We start from the raw sequence: 17,500 nt of genomic DNA, 5'->3' as shown, positions 1-17,500 counted from the left end.
GCTATTTAAGCCAAGATCGCAAGTTCTGCCTATTCGGCACGACATATATATATATATATATATATATATATATATATATATATATATATATATATATATATATATATATATATATATGTATGTATATATATATATATGTATATGTCATGCCGAATATGTAAAACTGGTCAATTAGCAAGAACTCATTTAAAATTAAGTCCTTTCTAAAATTTTCTCTTATACGTTTAAACATATATTTTTTTCATTAACGTTGATGTAAAAATTTATAATTTTGCACCAAAAGAATCTTAGAAAATTTACCTAACCTTATTATAACAAGCTCAATTTATTTTAGCCTAACCAAACTAAATATATTTTAGATTTGATTATAATAATTTAATACTAAACAAACACAATGAAATATATTTTTTTCGTTAGGTTCAGAATGATTTTGGCGAAATTATTGCATACACAAATTTTCGCTTGTCCTATATGGCAAGATGAGCGTTGCTATTTAAGCCAAGATCGCAAGTTCTGCCTATTCGGCACGACATATATATATATATATATATATATATATATATATATATATATATATATATATATATATATATATATATCTATTGTATGTGTGTATATATATATATATATATATATATATATATATATATAAATTATATATATATATATATATGTGTGTGTGTGTGTGTGTGTTTGTGTGTGTGTGTATATATATACTTCTGCTAGGAGAGGTTATTATCCCCGTCAAGTGCATATAGAGGAGTTAGTAAGACCGTCAAGTGCGTCTAGGTAGCGCTCCGGACATGTATCTCTCCACCTGGCGTGCAGCGCAGGATACCACGCTAACCAGCGTCTTGCAGTCAGGGTATACATTTATTTTTATTTGGTCCGTGTATATCGGTGCCGTTTGGCGTGGATTGGGGTGGGTGGGGGGGGGTGACGGCAGAGAAGGTGCTTGAGGTGATGGGGGGTGGGAAATAGAGGGGTGAGGGAAGAGGAGGAGCAGAGAGGAGGAGGAGGAGGAGGAGGATAGAATGTGGAAGGTAGGAGGAATAGGAAGAATATGCTCCGGGTAAACAAGTTCTGTGATATATCACTCCAGGACGTGTCTTATTGAGGATGGGGGAGGGGAGAGGTGAGGGGAGGGAGAGGGGAATGTCGTTGAGGTCTGGCCACATGTTTGTATTCCATCAGTTATTTGTGTGTGTGTGTGTGTGTGTGTGTGTGTGTGTGTGTGTGTGTGTGTGTGTGTGTATGTGTGTGTGTATGTGTGTGTGTGTGTTTGTCCTCCTCCTCTCCTGTCATTTCCCCCTCCCCCGCCTCCCCCTTCATCTCATTTCCTTACCCTACTCATGTCATTTTCCTTCCCCCACCTTTCTTTTTTTTTTTTTTTGCTTCAGCTGACTGTGGAGATATTTACTAGTGTACTGATACTTCTCTTTGATCAACTACACTATGCTTACTTTTCAACCGTTTGCGGATGGATTTAAGCACATAAATCAGCATTCACCCAACACTTTACGTACAGTCAATGCTTTATGATGTCCTCCTGAACGAAATTACTTACCGGATCTTGTTAAAACTGTTTTCACTGGGTTTACCACTTACGAATTTTAAATCACCTGTTTTTTTTTTATTTTCTCGTCTCAATCACACGCAAGCACGCACGTACACACACACACACACACACACACACACACACACACACACACACACACACACACACACACACACACACACACACACACACACACATACGGGTATTCCTGTGAGTGCCATCTTCAATTTACACAAATTTGGCCTAACACCAGTTTAGCTTTCGTCATACGAGATCTGGACGAGGCTGCGACCCCGGCTTCTGAGACCTTAGCAGGAAGGTAGAAACACAAGATCTATCCAACAATTCCATTTCGTTGAGAAAACAGCTCATACATCTCCTGCTGTCAGTTTCTCTTACGAGTCACATACATTTTCTTGAAACACCTCCACCCCTAAAAAGAGGGGAGGTGAGGGGGACGTTATGGCAAGGAGGAAGTGGTGGGAAAAATATCGGGGGAAGAGGGGGGAGAGAGAGAAAGGGAGGGGAAGAGAGGGAAGAGGAGATAAACAGCCACGAAGCTGAATGAGAAATGAAGAATTTTCCTGATAACATAAAATTTGTGTCTGTTGGAATTATTATTGTAATTAATATTATTTTTAGTAGTATTATTATTAGTAGTATTATAATTATTATTATTATTATTATTATTATTATTATTATTATTATTATTATTATTATTGTTATTATTATTATTAGCGTTTTATTTATTTAAAAATCGAGTGTTCTGTAAAGTTCTTTGCCAATCTAGAAAGTTTTCACACATCCAAGCATCCTGGGAACTTCTCTTCACCACTACCAATCCACCCCAAAGTTTGACTCACGCCCTCTCAGTCAACCTCTCTTGCTCTACTCTTTATTCATGGACAAACAGTTTTAACACCTCCCGTGTTGACAGGACCATCATCTAATTTCTTCACTTCTCTTATTTTCAGTATTTACATTGCTCTTTGATCTTCGATGTAACTCGTCAAAATTCTTACCACGAGAGCAAACACTCAGACATACTTAATGGAAAATGTTTTGGTCTTGGAACCTAGTGTTCGCTTACTTTTTTTTTTAACACTTGTGGGTATTCATTCCCCAGGTTTAAACCAGCTCTTTGCTTGTGGATAAACACTGTTCCATCCAGTGTTTATATCTCTCACTGCCAATCCTCAACTCGTTCATTTTCTATTTCCTTTTGCGTACTGACACAGGTCTCACTTGTACTCCTCTTCCTCTTACTCCCGCTACTACAAAATCCTAACCCGCAGTTTTCTATCAATTAGTTTAGGAGAAAGCTCGGTTTCTTCGCTTCATATAGTTTAGGAGAAAACTCTGTTTCTTCACTTGTTTACTTAGTCACCGTTTTCTAGAAAAAATATTTTGTCTGCTACCAAACCTCTTTTTATGCACAAATTTTATGTTGACAATGGCATTTACTCCAGGAGCTCGAAATGTTCTTAAACATCTTAAACGACATTGACTTTCACTTGAGCTTCATGGTCTCCCAAAAACATTATCACTGTTTTATTATTATTATTATTATTATTATTATTATTATTATTATTATTATTATTATTATTGTTATTAATAATATTATTACATTTCTTGAAATTGAATATAATTTTCATAACATTGATAATGCCCTTTTAGTGTTTTTTACAGTTTTATTATATTTACTAAAGTTAAAAGTTTTTCTCTCTGATTATATAGCTTTAATTTGCAATATATATATATATATATATATATATATATATATATATATATATATATATATATATATATATATATATATATATATATATGTATATGGATACGTAGTCCCTATCTTAGGACAGATTACACACATCTTTAGAAATTTGTTGCCATTGTTTTGATACTCCCCATCTTTACATGCATAATCTTCTTCTTTAGATATGTAGTTTGTATCTTTGAATACACAGTTAATATCCCTGCACACAATACCTTACTTTGAATACATAGCTCTTATCACTGAGGATTCACTGTATCCGTCTTTGACTACATAGCTTCGGTACTTAAACACTTAATCCTTACCTTTGAATATATTGCACTTTTCTCTGGATGTATTGCTGATATCTCTAAATACATAGTTGCTATCCTGAGCTGCTGAGTTCCTGCCTTTGCAAAGATGGTCTCTTTGCTTAGATACATTGTCCCTAATCTTTGAATACATTATAAACACAATCATAACCATTGGATACCTGGTTCCTTTATTTCGCCGCAAAGTACCAGAGCTTCAATGTACATAATAATCCGTCTTTGGATGCCTAGCCCTTATCTATGGATAAATTATTACTACCTTTAGAAACATTATTATCTTAATTATTGAACATTCATTGAGCGTTCACCTATATCCTTCTAAAAATATACTAAATGTGTACATAATTCTTTTTGCCAAAGTAACATTCATTTTATAATATCTTAGAATGAAGAGTGAGTAGTCTTTGAATGACCCACAGAGGTTTAGCGCTTCACCAGATATAATGTACTAATATGTTTCATATTTTTCTATTATGATATTAACCTTGTTTTCCTTGCTACCGTTCGTGTCCGCGCGAAGAAGATGAGAGAGATGCATGGGAGAGAGGAGAATGAGAAGGAAGAAAAAAAAAAGAAGAGAGAAGATGAGATGGACAAGAAGTATGAGGAGGCCCATGTGAAAGAGGAGAATGAAGACCGAGAGAGTGAGGAAGAGGAGGAGGAGGAGGAAGAAGACGGATAGAAAGAGCCAAGGAAAGCCTAAGAGAAGTAGAATTAGTAGATGAAAGAGAAATGACCAAATGAACGTAATTCACTGGTAGAGTTAAACCAATACTGAAAACACTAAATAACATAAATTAGTCTAAAAATGTACCAAAAATTGAAAATGTAACTCAAGAAATAGGCACAAAAATAAAAAAAATTAAATGTCAAGGCAAAAAAAAAAAAAAAAATCCAGATTTGGATCTTCCTTTTCTGACCTCCACCCACCCACCTCAGCAAGGGTCGCTCACGCCTGGGGTTCTACTTAAGATTAATTAGAACCACCTTAGTTCTTTGCTCTATATGCTTAGTAAAGTTTTTAATTGCCTGCCTTATTCCAGAGGTTATTAGTCCTGGAGGAAGAGCAGACAAGAGGCACCTCAAAGATTAGATTTAGATTTGGCCACCGAAGTGGCTAGTTCATTGTGCTCCCCATATCCATCCTGTGGACAGTAGCGCGAAGGCATGTGGATACACAAAAAGCCTAGGAGCTAGGCTCTGAAAGGGTTTACAGAAGTACAACTGGATTTTCAAAGGTATAGGCAAAATAAAATATTCAAGAATTCACGTATTATGGCTGTATATAGAAAACTGGGTTGTAGGACTTGTAGGAGATGGTGTAAGAGAGTATGTATGAGAGGATACAAGAGATGTAGCAGTAGAGGGAGAGGAAGAGCGGAAGAAGGAAGAATAGTTGAAGTCTTGCGCTTGTTGTTTTACGAAAGTCAGTGGAAATAATAGGGAAAGGAATAGAAGTAGAGAGATGAAACGTAAGTGTTAATAATAAAAGAGATTAAGAGGAATAACATTAACAGGTGATGAATAGGAAAAAGGAGGATGAAAAACAGCAGTGGTAATAGGAGCAGTAATAATAATCTACTAGTAACAGTAGCAGTGGAAACAGTGTCAGTAGCTTTTATGTAACAAAAGTGGATACAACAGCAGTATGTCTGAAGTAAAGGCAATAGCAATGTTAGTCTACACGCCAGTGAGGGATCAGGAAGGGTAAGGGGTTATGGGCTGGGGAGGGGTCTAACGGAGGGTGCAGGGGATGAATGTGGGTGCAAGGTAAGAGGGATGGGGGTGGGAGATGATGGGAGGGGAGTAACAGAGGCAGAAAGGATGCTGGGGAGGAGAGAAGGATGTACTGGAGGGTTGTGAGTACTGCGTTGGTTGGAGGGGTGGTGGTGGGGGTTGGGGTGTAGCGGTTGGGTAAGGGGGTAGGGGGTAACATTTGTTTGTTTAAAATCTTATTGATTCTGATATCTACATTATTATTATTATTATTATTATTATTATTATTATTATTATTATTATTATTATTAGTAGTAGTAGTAGTAGTAGTAGTCGTAGTAGTACAAGTAGTAGAAGTAGTAGTTAGAGAATTTAGTTTGTGTACATAATCATAAGAAATTCATATTTATGGACAAGGAGGGACAAGCTCTTGCTCTGGGTCCACCTGCTTTACTATCGACCGACTGACCGACGTTAACGTCCCTGTCATGTATATATTCGAGTCCTTGTTTGGAATCTTATCGCCGATCAACTTATTCAGTTTCTTTGCCCCATTTACGCTGATAATATATCTCCTGACATCCCTGCGGCTCAGATGAGTTCTTTTGTCCTTACTGCTTCGCCGCTAGAGTCTAGCTTTATCTTTCCTGCGTGTGTCCCTGATTGTTTATGTATGACGTGATTACATCTCCTTACTCGTTCTTGCGGTCACAGAAATAGTCACTATTAATATTTATTCCTTAAAGTAAGCGGAGCAGTGTCAATGCTTTCCTTTGGAATGTTCTCGAGATGTTTTCTGTCTATACTTACATATTTCTGGTTGGAGGGGTAGAGTCGTAGTTCCTGTATGTGTGTTTGTGTGTATGTATTTAGATACAAACACGCAGTCTCTTACGAAAAATCAGGTATATATATATAATTGATATAGGAATAATATCAGTTAAGGTCAGGAGCTACAGTTTATTCATATGTGTAGCCCATATTTAAGGTTAGGCAACCTGTAGTTAACTCTGCCTAACCCCTATTAAACACTAAGTAACCCATATTTAACGCTGCTACTTGTAGAGTGGAATATATATATATATGTTATACTCGCCTCAAGTCTCCTCCCGTTCAAGAAGACAAGGAGAGAACTAATTGTGATTAAATATGTGTTGTTTACCTTGGTGCAGAGCTGTGAGGCCTGCTACATGCCTGCCTCATACATGTGACCGGTCTCAAGGTTTCTTCTACCTTTACAGCTCACACCCAGTTCTGAGGTCGGGATTCCTTGTTTGTTTGATCAGTCAGACTGATGTTTTTAACGTCTTGTCGACCTACATAGTCTGCCTGGCTGTTGTTCCTCTGGTTCTTGAAAGTGGTAGTGGTCAAGCTCCTTTTTATAACTTCCACCTATTCTCTCATGACTAATTTCTGCTGTCAAAACAATGTTAGTCTTCTGAACAATAGTGTCTAGGCTTGAGTCGTTAGAATTTTGCTGCATTAAACTACGTAACTTGACCGTAAGCAGAACCATTGTGTAACATGTTAAATAAACTAGTAGCTACTTTAATTCTTTGTTTAGTAGTCTTGTAGGAGCAGCACTGGGAGTGCAGTCTGTATATTCATCCGTTTTTCTCACCTATTTGTGGTTGCAGGGGTTGAGTCTCAGTGTCTAGCAGCATCTCTTCGCTGGTCGCTACTAGGTTCACTGTTGGTTCCGAGAGTCTCATCGTACCTCTCCTTAAAGCTATATATGTATACTGCCTCTTCCACTTCATTCTTCAGGTCGTTTCACTTTCTGACTACTCAAAAGTTGAAATAACTTAAGTGTGTGTGTGTGTGTGTGTGTGTGTGTGTGTGTGTGTGTGTGTGTGTGTGTGTAGGTGTACTCACCTATTTCTGGTACTTAAGTGTGTGTGTGTGTGTGTGTGTGTGTTTGTGTGTGTATGTGTGTGTGTGTGTGTGTGTGTGTGTGTGTTTGTGTGTGTAGGTGTACTCACCTATTTCTGGTTGCAGGATTCGACTCACAGCTGCTGGCCCCGCCTCTTCGCCGGTTGCCACTAGGTCTATTCTCTCCCTGCTCCATAAGCTTTATCGTATCTCTTCTTAAAGCTATATATGGTTTCTGCCTCCACTACGTGACTCTCCAGATTGTTCCTCTTCCTGACAACTCTGTGACTGAAGAAATGCTTCCTAACATCCCGGTACATGTGTGTGTGTGTGTGAGTGTGAGTATGTATGTATGTATTCATGGAGTTGTACTAAGAGAGTTGCACCCTGGGAAAGTGTGTGAGGGTCTGCCTCTTAATTCACTGGTCTTACCTTAGTTCCTGTGTGTGTTTGTGGATGGGCGCACGTGTATGTGTTTGTGTGCATTTATGCATCCTGAATCGTGTGTTTGACCTGGCGTGTGTGCATGAGTTTACTGAATGGCGACGTTCAATGGCGTATTCCGTGGGAATGAATTTGGGTAAAGGAAAGAGATATTAATGTCGGAATGAGTAATATAAGAGTGGAAAAGTGGTTCTCTTTTTACCGACATTAGATGCACAGTCTACGAGAGATTATCATCCGTGGTGCGTTTGTACTGCTATCTATTGCATAAATACCTGTATATAATGATGGCTGTGCCTGAGTTGTTGTGTCTAGATGTAAGACTTTGTATATATTTGTGTGTATTACTCTGTATACCTTCCCCGTGTCCCTTCCCGGTCATCTCACACTTATCGCTTCCACCTTAGCCTAACTCACTTAACTGTGGTTGCAGGGGTCGATTCATAGCTCCTAGCCCCGCCTGTTCATTGGTCGCTACTAGGTCCACTCCCTCCTCCATGAGCTTTATCATACCTCTTCTTAAAGTTGTTTATGGATCCTGTGTACTCACCTATTTGTGGTTGCAGGGGTCGAGTTATAGCTCCTGGTCTCGCGTCTTCACTGACTGCTACTAGGTCCTCTCTCCCTGTTCCATGAGGTTTATCAAACCTCGTCTTAAAACTATGTATGGTTCCTGCCTCCACTACGTCACTTTCTAGGCTGTTCCACTTCCTGACAACTCTATGATAGAAGAAATAGTTCCCAACATCCTTTTGACTCATAGGAGTCTTCAACTTCCAAATGTGACCTTTTGTTTTTGTGTCCCATATCTGGAACATCCTGTCTTTGTCCACATTGTCAATTCCTTGCAGTATTTTGTATGTCGTTATCATGTCTCCCCTGATCCTCGTGTGTGTGTGTGTGTGTGTGTGTGTGTGTGTGTGTGTGTGTGTGTGTGTGTGTGTGTGTGTGTGTGTGTGTGTGTGTGTGTGTGTGTGTGTGTGTGTGTGTGTGTGTGTGTACTCACCTATTTGTGGTTGCAGGGGTAGAGTTATAGCTCCTGGTCCCGCGTCTTCACTGACTGCTACTAGGTCCTCTCTCTCCCTGCTCCATGAGGTTTATCAAACCTCGTCTTAAAACTATGTATGGTTCCTGCCTCCACTACGTCACTTTCTAGGCTGTTCCACTTCCTGACAACTCTATGATAGAAGAAATAGTTCCTAACATCCTTTTGACTCATAGGAGTCTTCAACTTCCAAATGTGGCCTTTTGTTTTTGTGTCCCATATCTGGAACATCCTGTCTTTGTCCACATTGTCAGTTCATTGAAGTATTTTGTATGTCATTATCATGTCTCCCCTGATCCTCGTGTGTGTGTGTGTGTGTGTGTGTGTGTGTGTGTGTGTGTGTGTGTGTGTACTCACCTATATATGGTTGCATGGGTCGATTCGCATCTCCTTCTGTGCGAGTTGGTGTGCGTCTCTTTCTCTCTCTTCCTTTATCTCTCTCTCTCTCTCTCTCTCTCTCAGCTCCCACACATAAGGTTATGGAGAGGTGTGGACGCAGCATGAGGGACGCCCTGCCTCACATAACACAGACATACATACATATACTCTTAATGGAATACGCTCTAGCCAAAACTGTTGGGTCGCGATGATGCATTGTCCCGGAGGCACTTTGTGTGTGTGTGTGTATGTGTATGTGTGTGTGTGTGTGTATGTGTGTGTGTGTGTATGTGTGTGTATGTGTGTGTGTGTGTGTGTGTGTGTGTGTGTGTGTGTGTGTGTGTGCGTGTGTGTGTGTGCTCACCTATTTGTGGCTACAGGGGTCTAGTCATAACTCCTGGCCCCGCCTTTTCTCTGGTCGCTACTAGGTCCACTCACTCCCTTCTCTATGTGTGTTTGTGCGTATGTTTACAAAACTACATTGTCGAAATTGTGTTTGAGGAGAGTTCGAATCCCAACATATAGTCCTGCAATTTTGGTTCCTAGTCCTGATCGAGGTCACACTTTCTTTCTCTCTAAATTAAGCACGGAGGTTGCCGATATGTATTCACTCAGAGCAGTCAACATTTTTTTTATCACTTATGAATGGCAGTTTAACATTCTGAACTGATCTGTTCTGTAAAAGCCTTTGAATATCCTGTACGTCTTTATCATGTCTTCTCTGTTTCTCCTCTTTTTTATTTTTTTTTAGCTTCGGTTCCTCAAATTTCTGCTCGTGTTCATATTCTTCAGCACTGCACCTAACGACTCCTAGTCAAATGTTCTTAGGTAGTTTAGCGTCTCCTGCGTCTGTCAGTAGTTAACACACATTACTTAGTTTGGAATGTTTCGTCTTGATGGATGGGGGAATAAGGCACCCATCGCCGGTGACAAACTGACTGCTATCATGGATGAGTACACAAAGTTACGCACAAGATGTATACAATGAATGTATAGCCACAAGCAAAGGAAGACGCCAAGCTGGAGAAATGGTAATATATCGGTGGGAAGGAGAGACGAAGGAAAAGCGAAGGAAAGACGACGAAGGGACGACAAAGAACCAAAGAAGGGACTAAAGACAAAATAGAGAACGTTGTAGAGAGTAAGAGACAGAGAAGTATGTACAAGGGAAAGAGAAAATCTGGTTCACGTTGCCGTGTTAGTGTGTTAAATATCTTAATGTACTACGGACATGAAAAAGTTGAAATAGAAAGTTCGTAATTGAACAGATATATGAAAAAAAAAATGTAATGATGTAACAAATTCCGTGTCAGACCAAGAAAGAGAAGAGGAAGAGAAATAATGCAATGGAACTTGTGAAATACTTGGAAAAGAATGCGAGAACTTTATAAGTGAACGGTTTATGAGAAGCACGCTGAAAGTCAAGAAGGAAAGAAAAAGAATGCTTATATATATATATATATATATATATATATATATATATATATATATATATATATATATATATATATATAAGGAATTCGCAAGAGCAGGCAAAATATACACAAACACTGATCTCTGGCTGAAGGAGACTAGAACCTACGAACCTTGGAACAAGGTACGAAGTGCTTTACCAATCTACCCACACTGGACAATATCTTGGAGTCCAGCTTGCGCTAGACTTTGATCCAAGGCAGCCAGCTTTCAGGGAGAAGGCTTACAGATTTTCAACTTATCCCCTGCATGCATCAGCCTTACTAGAGATATTAACAATGCAAGGAATTCGCAAGAGTAGGTGAAATATACACAAACAGGTATTGTCCAGTGTGGGTAGATTGGTAAAGCACTGCGTACCTTGTTCCAAGGTTCGTAGGTTCGAGTCTCCTTCAGCCAGAGATCAGTGTTTGTGTATATTTCGCCTGCTCTTGCGAATTCCTTGCATTGTTAATATCTCTAGTAAGGCTGATGCATGCAGGGGATGAGATGAAAAGCTGTAAGCCTTCTCCCTGAAAGCTGGCTGCCTTGGATCAAAGTCTAACGCAAGCTGGGTTCCCAGGTATTGTCCAGTGTGGGTAGATTGGTAAAGCACTGCGTACCTTGTTCCAAGGTTCGTAGGTTCGAGTCTCCTTCAGCCAGAGATCAGAGTTTATATATATATATATATATATATATATATATATATATATATATATATATATATATATATAAATATATATATATATATATATATATATATATATATATATATTCATTAAAGAGAGACAGAGACAAAGAAGGAGAGAGAAACAGACAGACAGACAGACAGACAGACAGGGAGGAAGAGAGAGAGAGAGAACATGTTAATAGCTCCGTTAGTTTTTAGTGGGCAGACGCAAATGAAAGTTATTTATATGATTTAGGAAGATAGACTGGGTGACCCAGTGAGTAATATTTCCTCTGCATGCCAGCCACAACTTCTATATAAGATGAAGCTGTCGTAATGCAATTGTTGTCTGATGAATCCTCTGTCATGTCGTATCGGACACCCCGTGTCCTCGCTACATAATTTACCACAAGGAGTAGGATTGTGGAAGATGGAAGGAGGAACTGTTGAGGGGAAATGGGATTGTCAAGGATGGATGTGAAACTATAGAAGGGGAAGGGAAACTGTAGAAGGATGAGGCGTGAGAGGGAAAATTTTCGAGGGAACGTATAGGGTAAATGAGGTAAGACAAAAACAAAAAACCACAAAGAAGGGGTGGATGGGGGGGGGGAAGAAGAAAGAGAAGATGCCTAAATACGTCTTTCCCACATCTCTGATACGTTGCTGTATACGATATATGTTTAGTTTAGCTTGTAAGTGTTATAGTCTTGTGTTATATTGTAATAGTATAGTTATTATTATTATTATTATTATTATTATTATTATTATTATTATCTTTTTGTATTTTAAACTGTTTATCTTCATGTGTATTATTTTGTAATATAAATTTGTCATAAATAATTTACTATTAAATTTGATTTTTACACTCTTGTTTTTTGTAAATAAATCCTTTATAAACAAACGATATATATATATATATATATATATATATATATATATATATATATATATATATATATATATATATATATATATATAAATATATATATATATATATATATATATATATATATATATATATATATATATATATATATATATATATATATATAATGAAAAGGCTACATGAAAAACTTGAGTAACCCAAAAATTCCACGAATGCCTGGCACTCTGCAATATAGCAACAGAGTGACAACTCTCCCTTATTGCAAAAGATGCAGAGCCAGCCGTTTGTTACACTATGTCCAAAATCCAAAAAAATTGCCCAGTGTTTTATATCACGAAAAAAGGGCATGAAGTCCTGAATAAATGAAACACAGAACTAATACAATAGTAATATTTAATGTGACAAACAAGATAAATATATATATATATATATATATATATATATATATATATATATATATATATATATATATATATATATATATATTAAATTATGTAACTTATATGCAAAGTTAAATTTCATAAATAAAAATGATAAAGGAAATTGTTAAAATAAACATTGACGATGACTCAGTGTTCGCTTAACAGAATCCCTTGACTCATGTCTGTTCTCTTTCCCGAGGAGAGATGTTCTCTTTAAGTTAACCAGGATCACTCTTCGGAGTCCTACCAAGTATGTTAATGCTTGTCTCTCATTATATTAGCTCAGAATTTATTTTAACCCTTATTTTAAGGATTAGAGTATTTTGGACTGGTTGTGTACAGGCTACATGCAGCCTTAATATAATCTTTTTGTAGTCGATAAGCTTGGCCCCCAGTGAACCACCGAAGCAACGTATCAAGGCAGAGCGATCTGAAGAAGGGAACGCGTTCGCCATCTTTCCACAGAGGTAGACATTATTCTCGTCGGAAGATCCTTCGAATCATAACATCCGCTATGGAGTGTCGAACTACTGGCGATATGAAGAATGAAAGTAAGAACGCCATGACTGCAGCAGTTGACAACACCATGACTGCAGCAGTTGACAACACCATGACTGCAGCAGTTGACAACACCATGACTGCAGCAGTTGACAACACCATGACTGCAACAGTTGACAACACCATGACTGCAACAGTCGACAACACGATGGTTTGAAAACTTGACGACGTGACTGCCTTTCCTCTTCGCTTAATCCCTATTACACAACTTATCTGCCCCTCTCCCACTCTTCAATCACCCCTCACACCCTCTCCTCTCCCCTACCCCTCACACACCTCTATTTCCCACTCACACCCTCTCACTTTCCCCCCTTACACCCCTGCTTCCACCACCTTTCCCCCTCTCCCTCTCACCCCACCACCCACCGGATTTATCAATACATTAGGACCCTGTATCGGTACCACTATATTTAGTTGACCCATTTTGTTTTGTTTTATTATATTAATACATTTATAAGGGAGAGCCTGAGACGATGGACAAGCTGGTTCGATCTAAGGAATTGGATTATTATTATAATCAAAAAGAAGCGCTAAGCCACAAGGGCTATACAGCCTAAGGAATTGGAGGTCATGTTCAATTCTCTGGGTCAACGAGTCCCTCACAGGTATACACGAGCCTACCCTAGAGTTCTGTTAGTAAATGTTAACTTGACTGTGTAGGTCACACAGACACAAACACACAGAAGAAGGCAGGGAATACGGGAAACGACGGAGAAAATGTGGATGGTAGGAAAGAAGAGGAGGGAAGAGAAGAGGAGGAAGAGCAAAAAGAGGAAGAAGAAGAAAGAGCAGAGGAAGGAGGAGGTAGGCAGGAGTATCACATGAGACACATAGTGTTGTTGTGCTTGCTCTCCCTGCCACATGGTCGAGTCATAATGTAGAACTTGTCATTCCGGTGAAAGGTCCACGTGTTGGTAAATGTCGCCGCTCTATCTCTGTCTGCTTCATAATGCTTCCCCTGAATTATGTGTTTATACGCGTTTTGCCCTCTAATTCATTCGTCACTTGGTGAGGGTGGCGGCGGCGGGGAAGGCCCCAGCATTTCGGGCGACTCCCGAACGAGAAAGAACTCGTACGATTCCGATAACTCCCGAACGATACAGAACTCGAGCGATTCGGATCAGTCCCAAGCGAGAAAGAACTAGAGCGATTCGGATCACTCCCGAACGAGAAAGAACTCCAGCGATTCGGATCACTCCCGAACGAGAAAGCACTCGAGCGATTCGGATCACTCCCGAACGAGAAAGCACTCGAGCGATTCGGATCACTCCCGAACGAGAAAGCACTCGAGCGATTCGGATCACTCCCGAACGAGAAAGAACCTCACTTTTAGAAATGACCTCCAAACGCGAACGAGTCTCAGTGGTGTTATGTAAAGTGGATGTAGATATCTTGTGTGATTTCATCCATTACACTGTGCATTATATTTTAACCGGCTGAGACTTACGCTATAATCTGCTGAGCGTTGCACTATAATCTGCTGAGCGTTATATTATAATCCACTGTGCAATCTATTGTAATCCGTTGAACATTATGTAATCCGCAGTGTTTTAACCCAGTTAGCGTTAATCTGCTGATCGATATAATATTATCTTCCGAGCGATTTAATATAATCCGCTGAGCGTTATAATATAATTCGGTGAACGTTATAATCAGTGCGTATAATCTATTAACAATATAGCGCAGCAATATGTTTTATTAATTTGACGTGCATGTTAGATTAGGAAAGATTCGTCAGGAAAGAGGACAAGTGGTTTAGTGACGCGGGTTTTAGTCGTATGATGACCCGCCACTGGAGCATTTGGTCAACTGACCGAGGCCTTCTGCTGGCTTACCGATCCACCTGTTTAAGAATTATTAGCTTAATTATAAGCATTAGATATCTTGACGTGCAGTCCACAACACAAGATAACAACGCTCTTGCTGCTAACTGCCTTTGGAGCTCTTCCTTCCACTGGTCGTGGTCCATGATGTAAGTAAGTGATGTGAAAGAAAACAAACACACACACACACACACACACACACACACGGGGGTGAAAAAAAAATTCCACAATTTTCTCCCGTAAAGAAATTCGACATAGGTTTGCCCTTTTGTCTTTTGCTCGAGCACAAATCCCTTTGGCTCCTGGGAGAGAGGAAAAGGCTTTTGTTGGAGCTTGTACCGTTTAACCGGGGAAGTATGTACACTTATCACCCACGGGGAAATGTGAACGGGGGAGTTCATGCACTTATCACCACCGGGGGAAAGTGGCTGGGGGAACATGAACACTTATCGCCCCCCTGAGGAGGAGGAGGATGGGGAGTATATACACTTATCACTGCTTGGGAGAGGTGGAACTGCGTTCTCTTCCCACTCCCCGCAGGGAAGGTTTCTTCGCAACGAGAGAGAGAGAGAGAGGGGGGGATAAAGAGGCAGAAATGGGAAGACTGTTGATGTCTCGGTGGTGTGTAAGGGGAAGGGGAAGCACGTGCCTTCACCACCCATGGGAATGCCCCTAGAGTAAGGGGTTGAGTGGACTGGTGGTGGAGTGTGCTCACTCTAACGTGATTCTAAAGTTTACAGAGAGAGAGAGAGAGAGAGAGAGAGAGAGAGAGAGAGAGAAAGAGAATTAAGATCTCGTAAAATATTAATACATCACTAGTATAACATTATTAGTATTATGATTATGATTATCATTATTATTATTAGTGGTAGTAATACTATGAAGTAGCATGATTACAACATTAAACTATCAGGGTGATACAGCGCCTGGTACATGTTTGATCCAAGGGAAAAGGAGAGTATCTCCAGTTCCTTGAATCAAGAATCCTTGAGTGGCATCGAAGCACCCCTGCTTCAAGGGAAGACAGACATAAACACCGTGGAGAACGGCCACATCAATTTTCTTTCTTTCCCGAAAGATAAAATTCCCGTTTTCTGTGACGGCGGCAAACACGTTGGCCCACTATTAAAGTTTTCTCTGGTTGAAATAGACACAAAGCAGAGGAAAACGTTCATTGAGACAACCTTTCGCCTGTTCAACAGCCTGCAGAACAGGCTATACAACAGCAGCAGCCCATACAGAACGTTGCAAAACAGTCTATACACAAAAAGATGTGCAACAGCATTTGCAATATGCTGTACATCACCCTTGACAGCAAGCTGCACAGCAGTCTCAGAGCAGATTGCACAACAGCCTTTACAACAGCTTGTCCAAAAGGTTGTACAAGAGGTTGTTGTGAAGGCGAAACGTAGTCTCGGGTAAAATTGCTGTCTACTTCATCCTGTCGGCTATATTCCATGTCTCCTGGTTTTTCTGTTCGGCTCCTTGACGGATGACCTAATGTCACGACATCTGTCTGTCCTGTGGTGGGACACTGTAGCATCTTCCCTCAGAATATTAAGGAATATCTAAACTAAACTGATGAAGAAATGAGGTAGATAAGTGATAAAACATTCGATTCTTCAAGTTAGGATAAAGTTAGTCACGTGCATAAATATATTAATATATATATATATATATATATATATATATATATATATATATATATATATATATATATATATATATATATATATATATATATATATATATATATATATATATATATATATATATATATATATATATATATATATATAGTTTTTTTTTTTTACTCATTACTGGCTAGAATACACTTTTTTGTCCTTGTTCACTTAGCATCAAGGCGTTAATTAACTGTAGTTTGTCACATCCTGGAAAAAGACGAATATATTTTTAAGATCGCTTGATATCGGGGAAAATCTACAATTCCAGAGCATATCAGTTATAAACCTTTGCCTAGAAATTCGTACGTTTCTTCGTGTGTGCTTCATAAATTAAACAAGGCGAGGGTCTGTGCTTTATTCCGTAGTTAATGACACAATTGGCGTTCCTGCGACCCTGAAAGGGGGGTCGAAGAGGCCTAGACCTGGAGATGCCGTTCTGTAGGTCGTCTAGGCCCATTGTAGTCTCCTGTGTTCATTCCGGAGTACATCACAACTACGTTGAGCTTTTAGTTGTTGTGTTGTTTTGTTTCGCTCTTGTTCTGTGTTATAGTGCCGGAGGAAATAGAAACTAAAGTGAATAAATGAAATGTGTCCCTCAGGTGATGGCAACAAAGACCCACGCCGCTCTGTTTGATGGCAATTTTGGTAGACCAAATTAGGCCTATACCTCCCCTTCTCCTTTGCCGTATTCCAGCCAACCCTCCAACTTTCCCTTCGATCTTCTCTCCTTGACAACCCCCCCATCTCCTTCCATCCTCCCTTACTCTTCCTTTCCTTCATACCCATTCTTCCTTACTCTCTGATGAGTTTATTGGAGATCATAAAATAACACGGATAGTGATAGGCCGTATATTGAGGACCGATACACTCATGGTTACAGTGACTGGATGACTTAATTTACTCAGG

At 39.3% G+C, this 17,500-nt stretch overlaps 1 protein-coding gene across 8 annotated transcripts in view; it reads left to right on the top strand.

Moving 5' to 3' along the window:
• Window positions 1-17,500, top strand: part of LOC128691404 (homeotic protein ultrabithorax-like) — a 1,565,881-nt gene that overhangs the window by 1,060,654 nt on the left and 487,727 nt on the right. Inside the window, exon 7 of one of the 8 annotated variants that reach the window (XM_053780266.2) lies at window positions 4,167-5,392. The exons of the other annotated variants lie outside the window; for them this stretch is intronic. The gene's annotated coding sequence lies outside the window, so the exon portion shown is untranslated. Of the gene's footprint in view, window positions 1-4,166; window positions 5,393-17,500 lie in introns of those variants that run through there. 8 annotated transcript variants of the gene reach the window in all.

This window comes from Cherax quadricarinatus, chromosome 36 (genome assembly GCF_038502225.1).
Source record: "Cherax quadricarinatus isolate ZL_2023a chromosome 36, ASM3850222v1, whole genome shotgun sequence".
NCBI classification, from domain to species: domain Eukaryota; kingdom Metazoa; phylum Arthropoda; class Malacostraca; order Decapoda; family Parastacidae; genus Cherax; species Cherax quadricarinatus.
The sequence above is the reverse complement of the archived record's forward strand: the minus strand, read 5'-3'. Positions and strand labels throughout refer to the sequence as shown.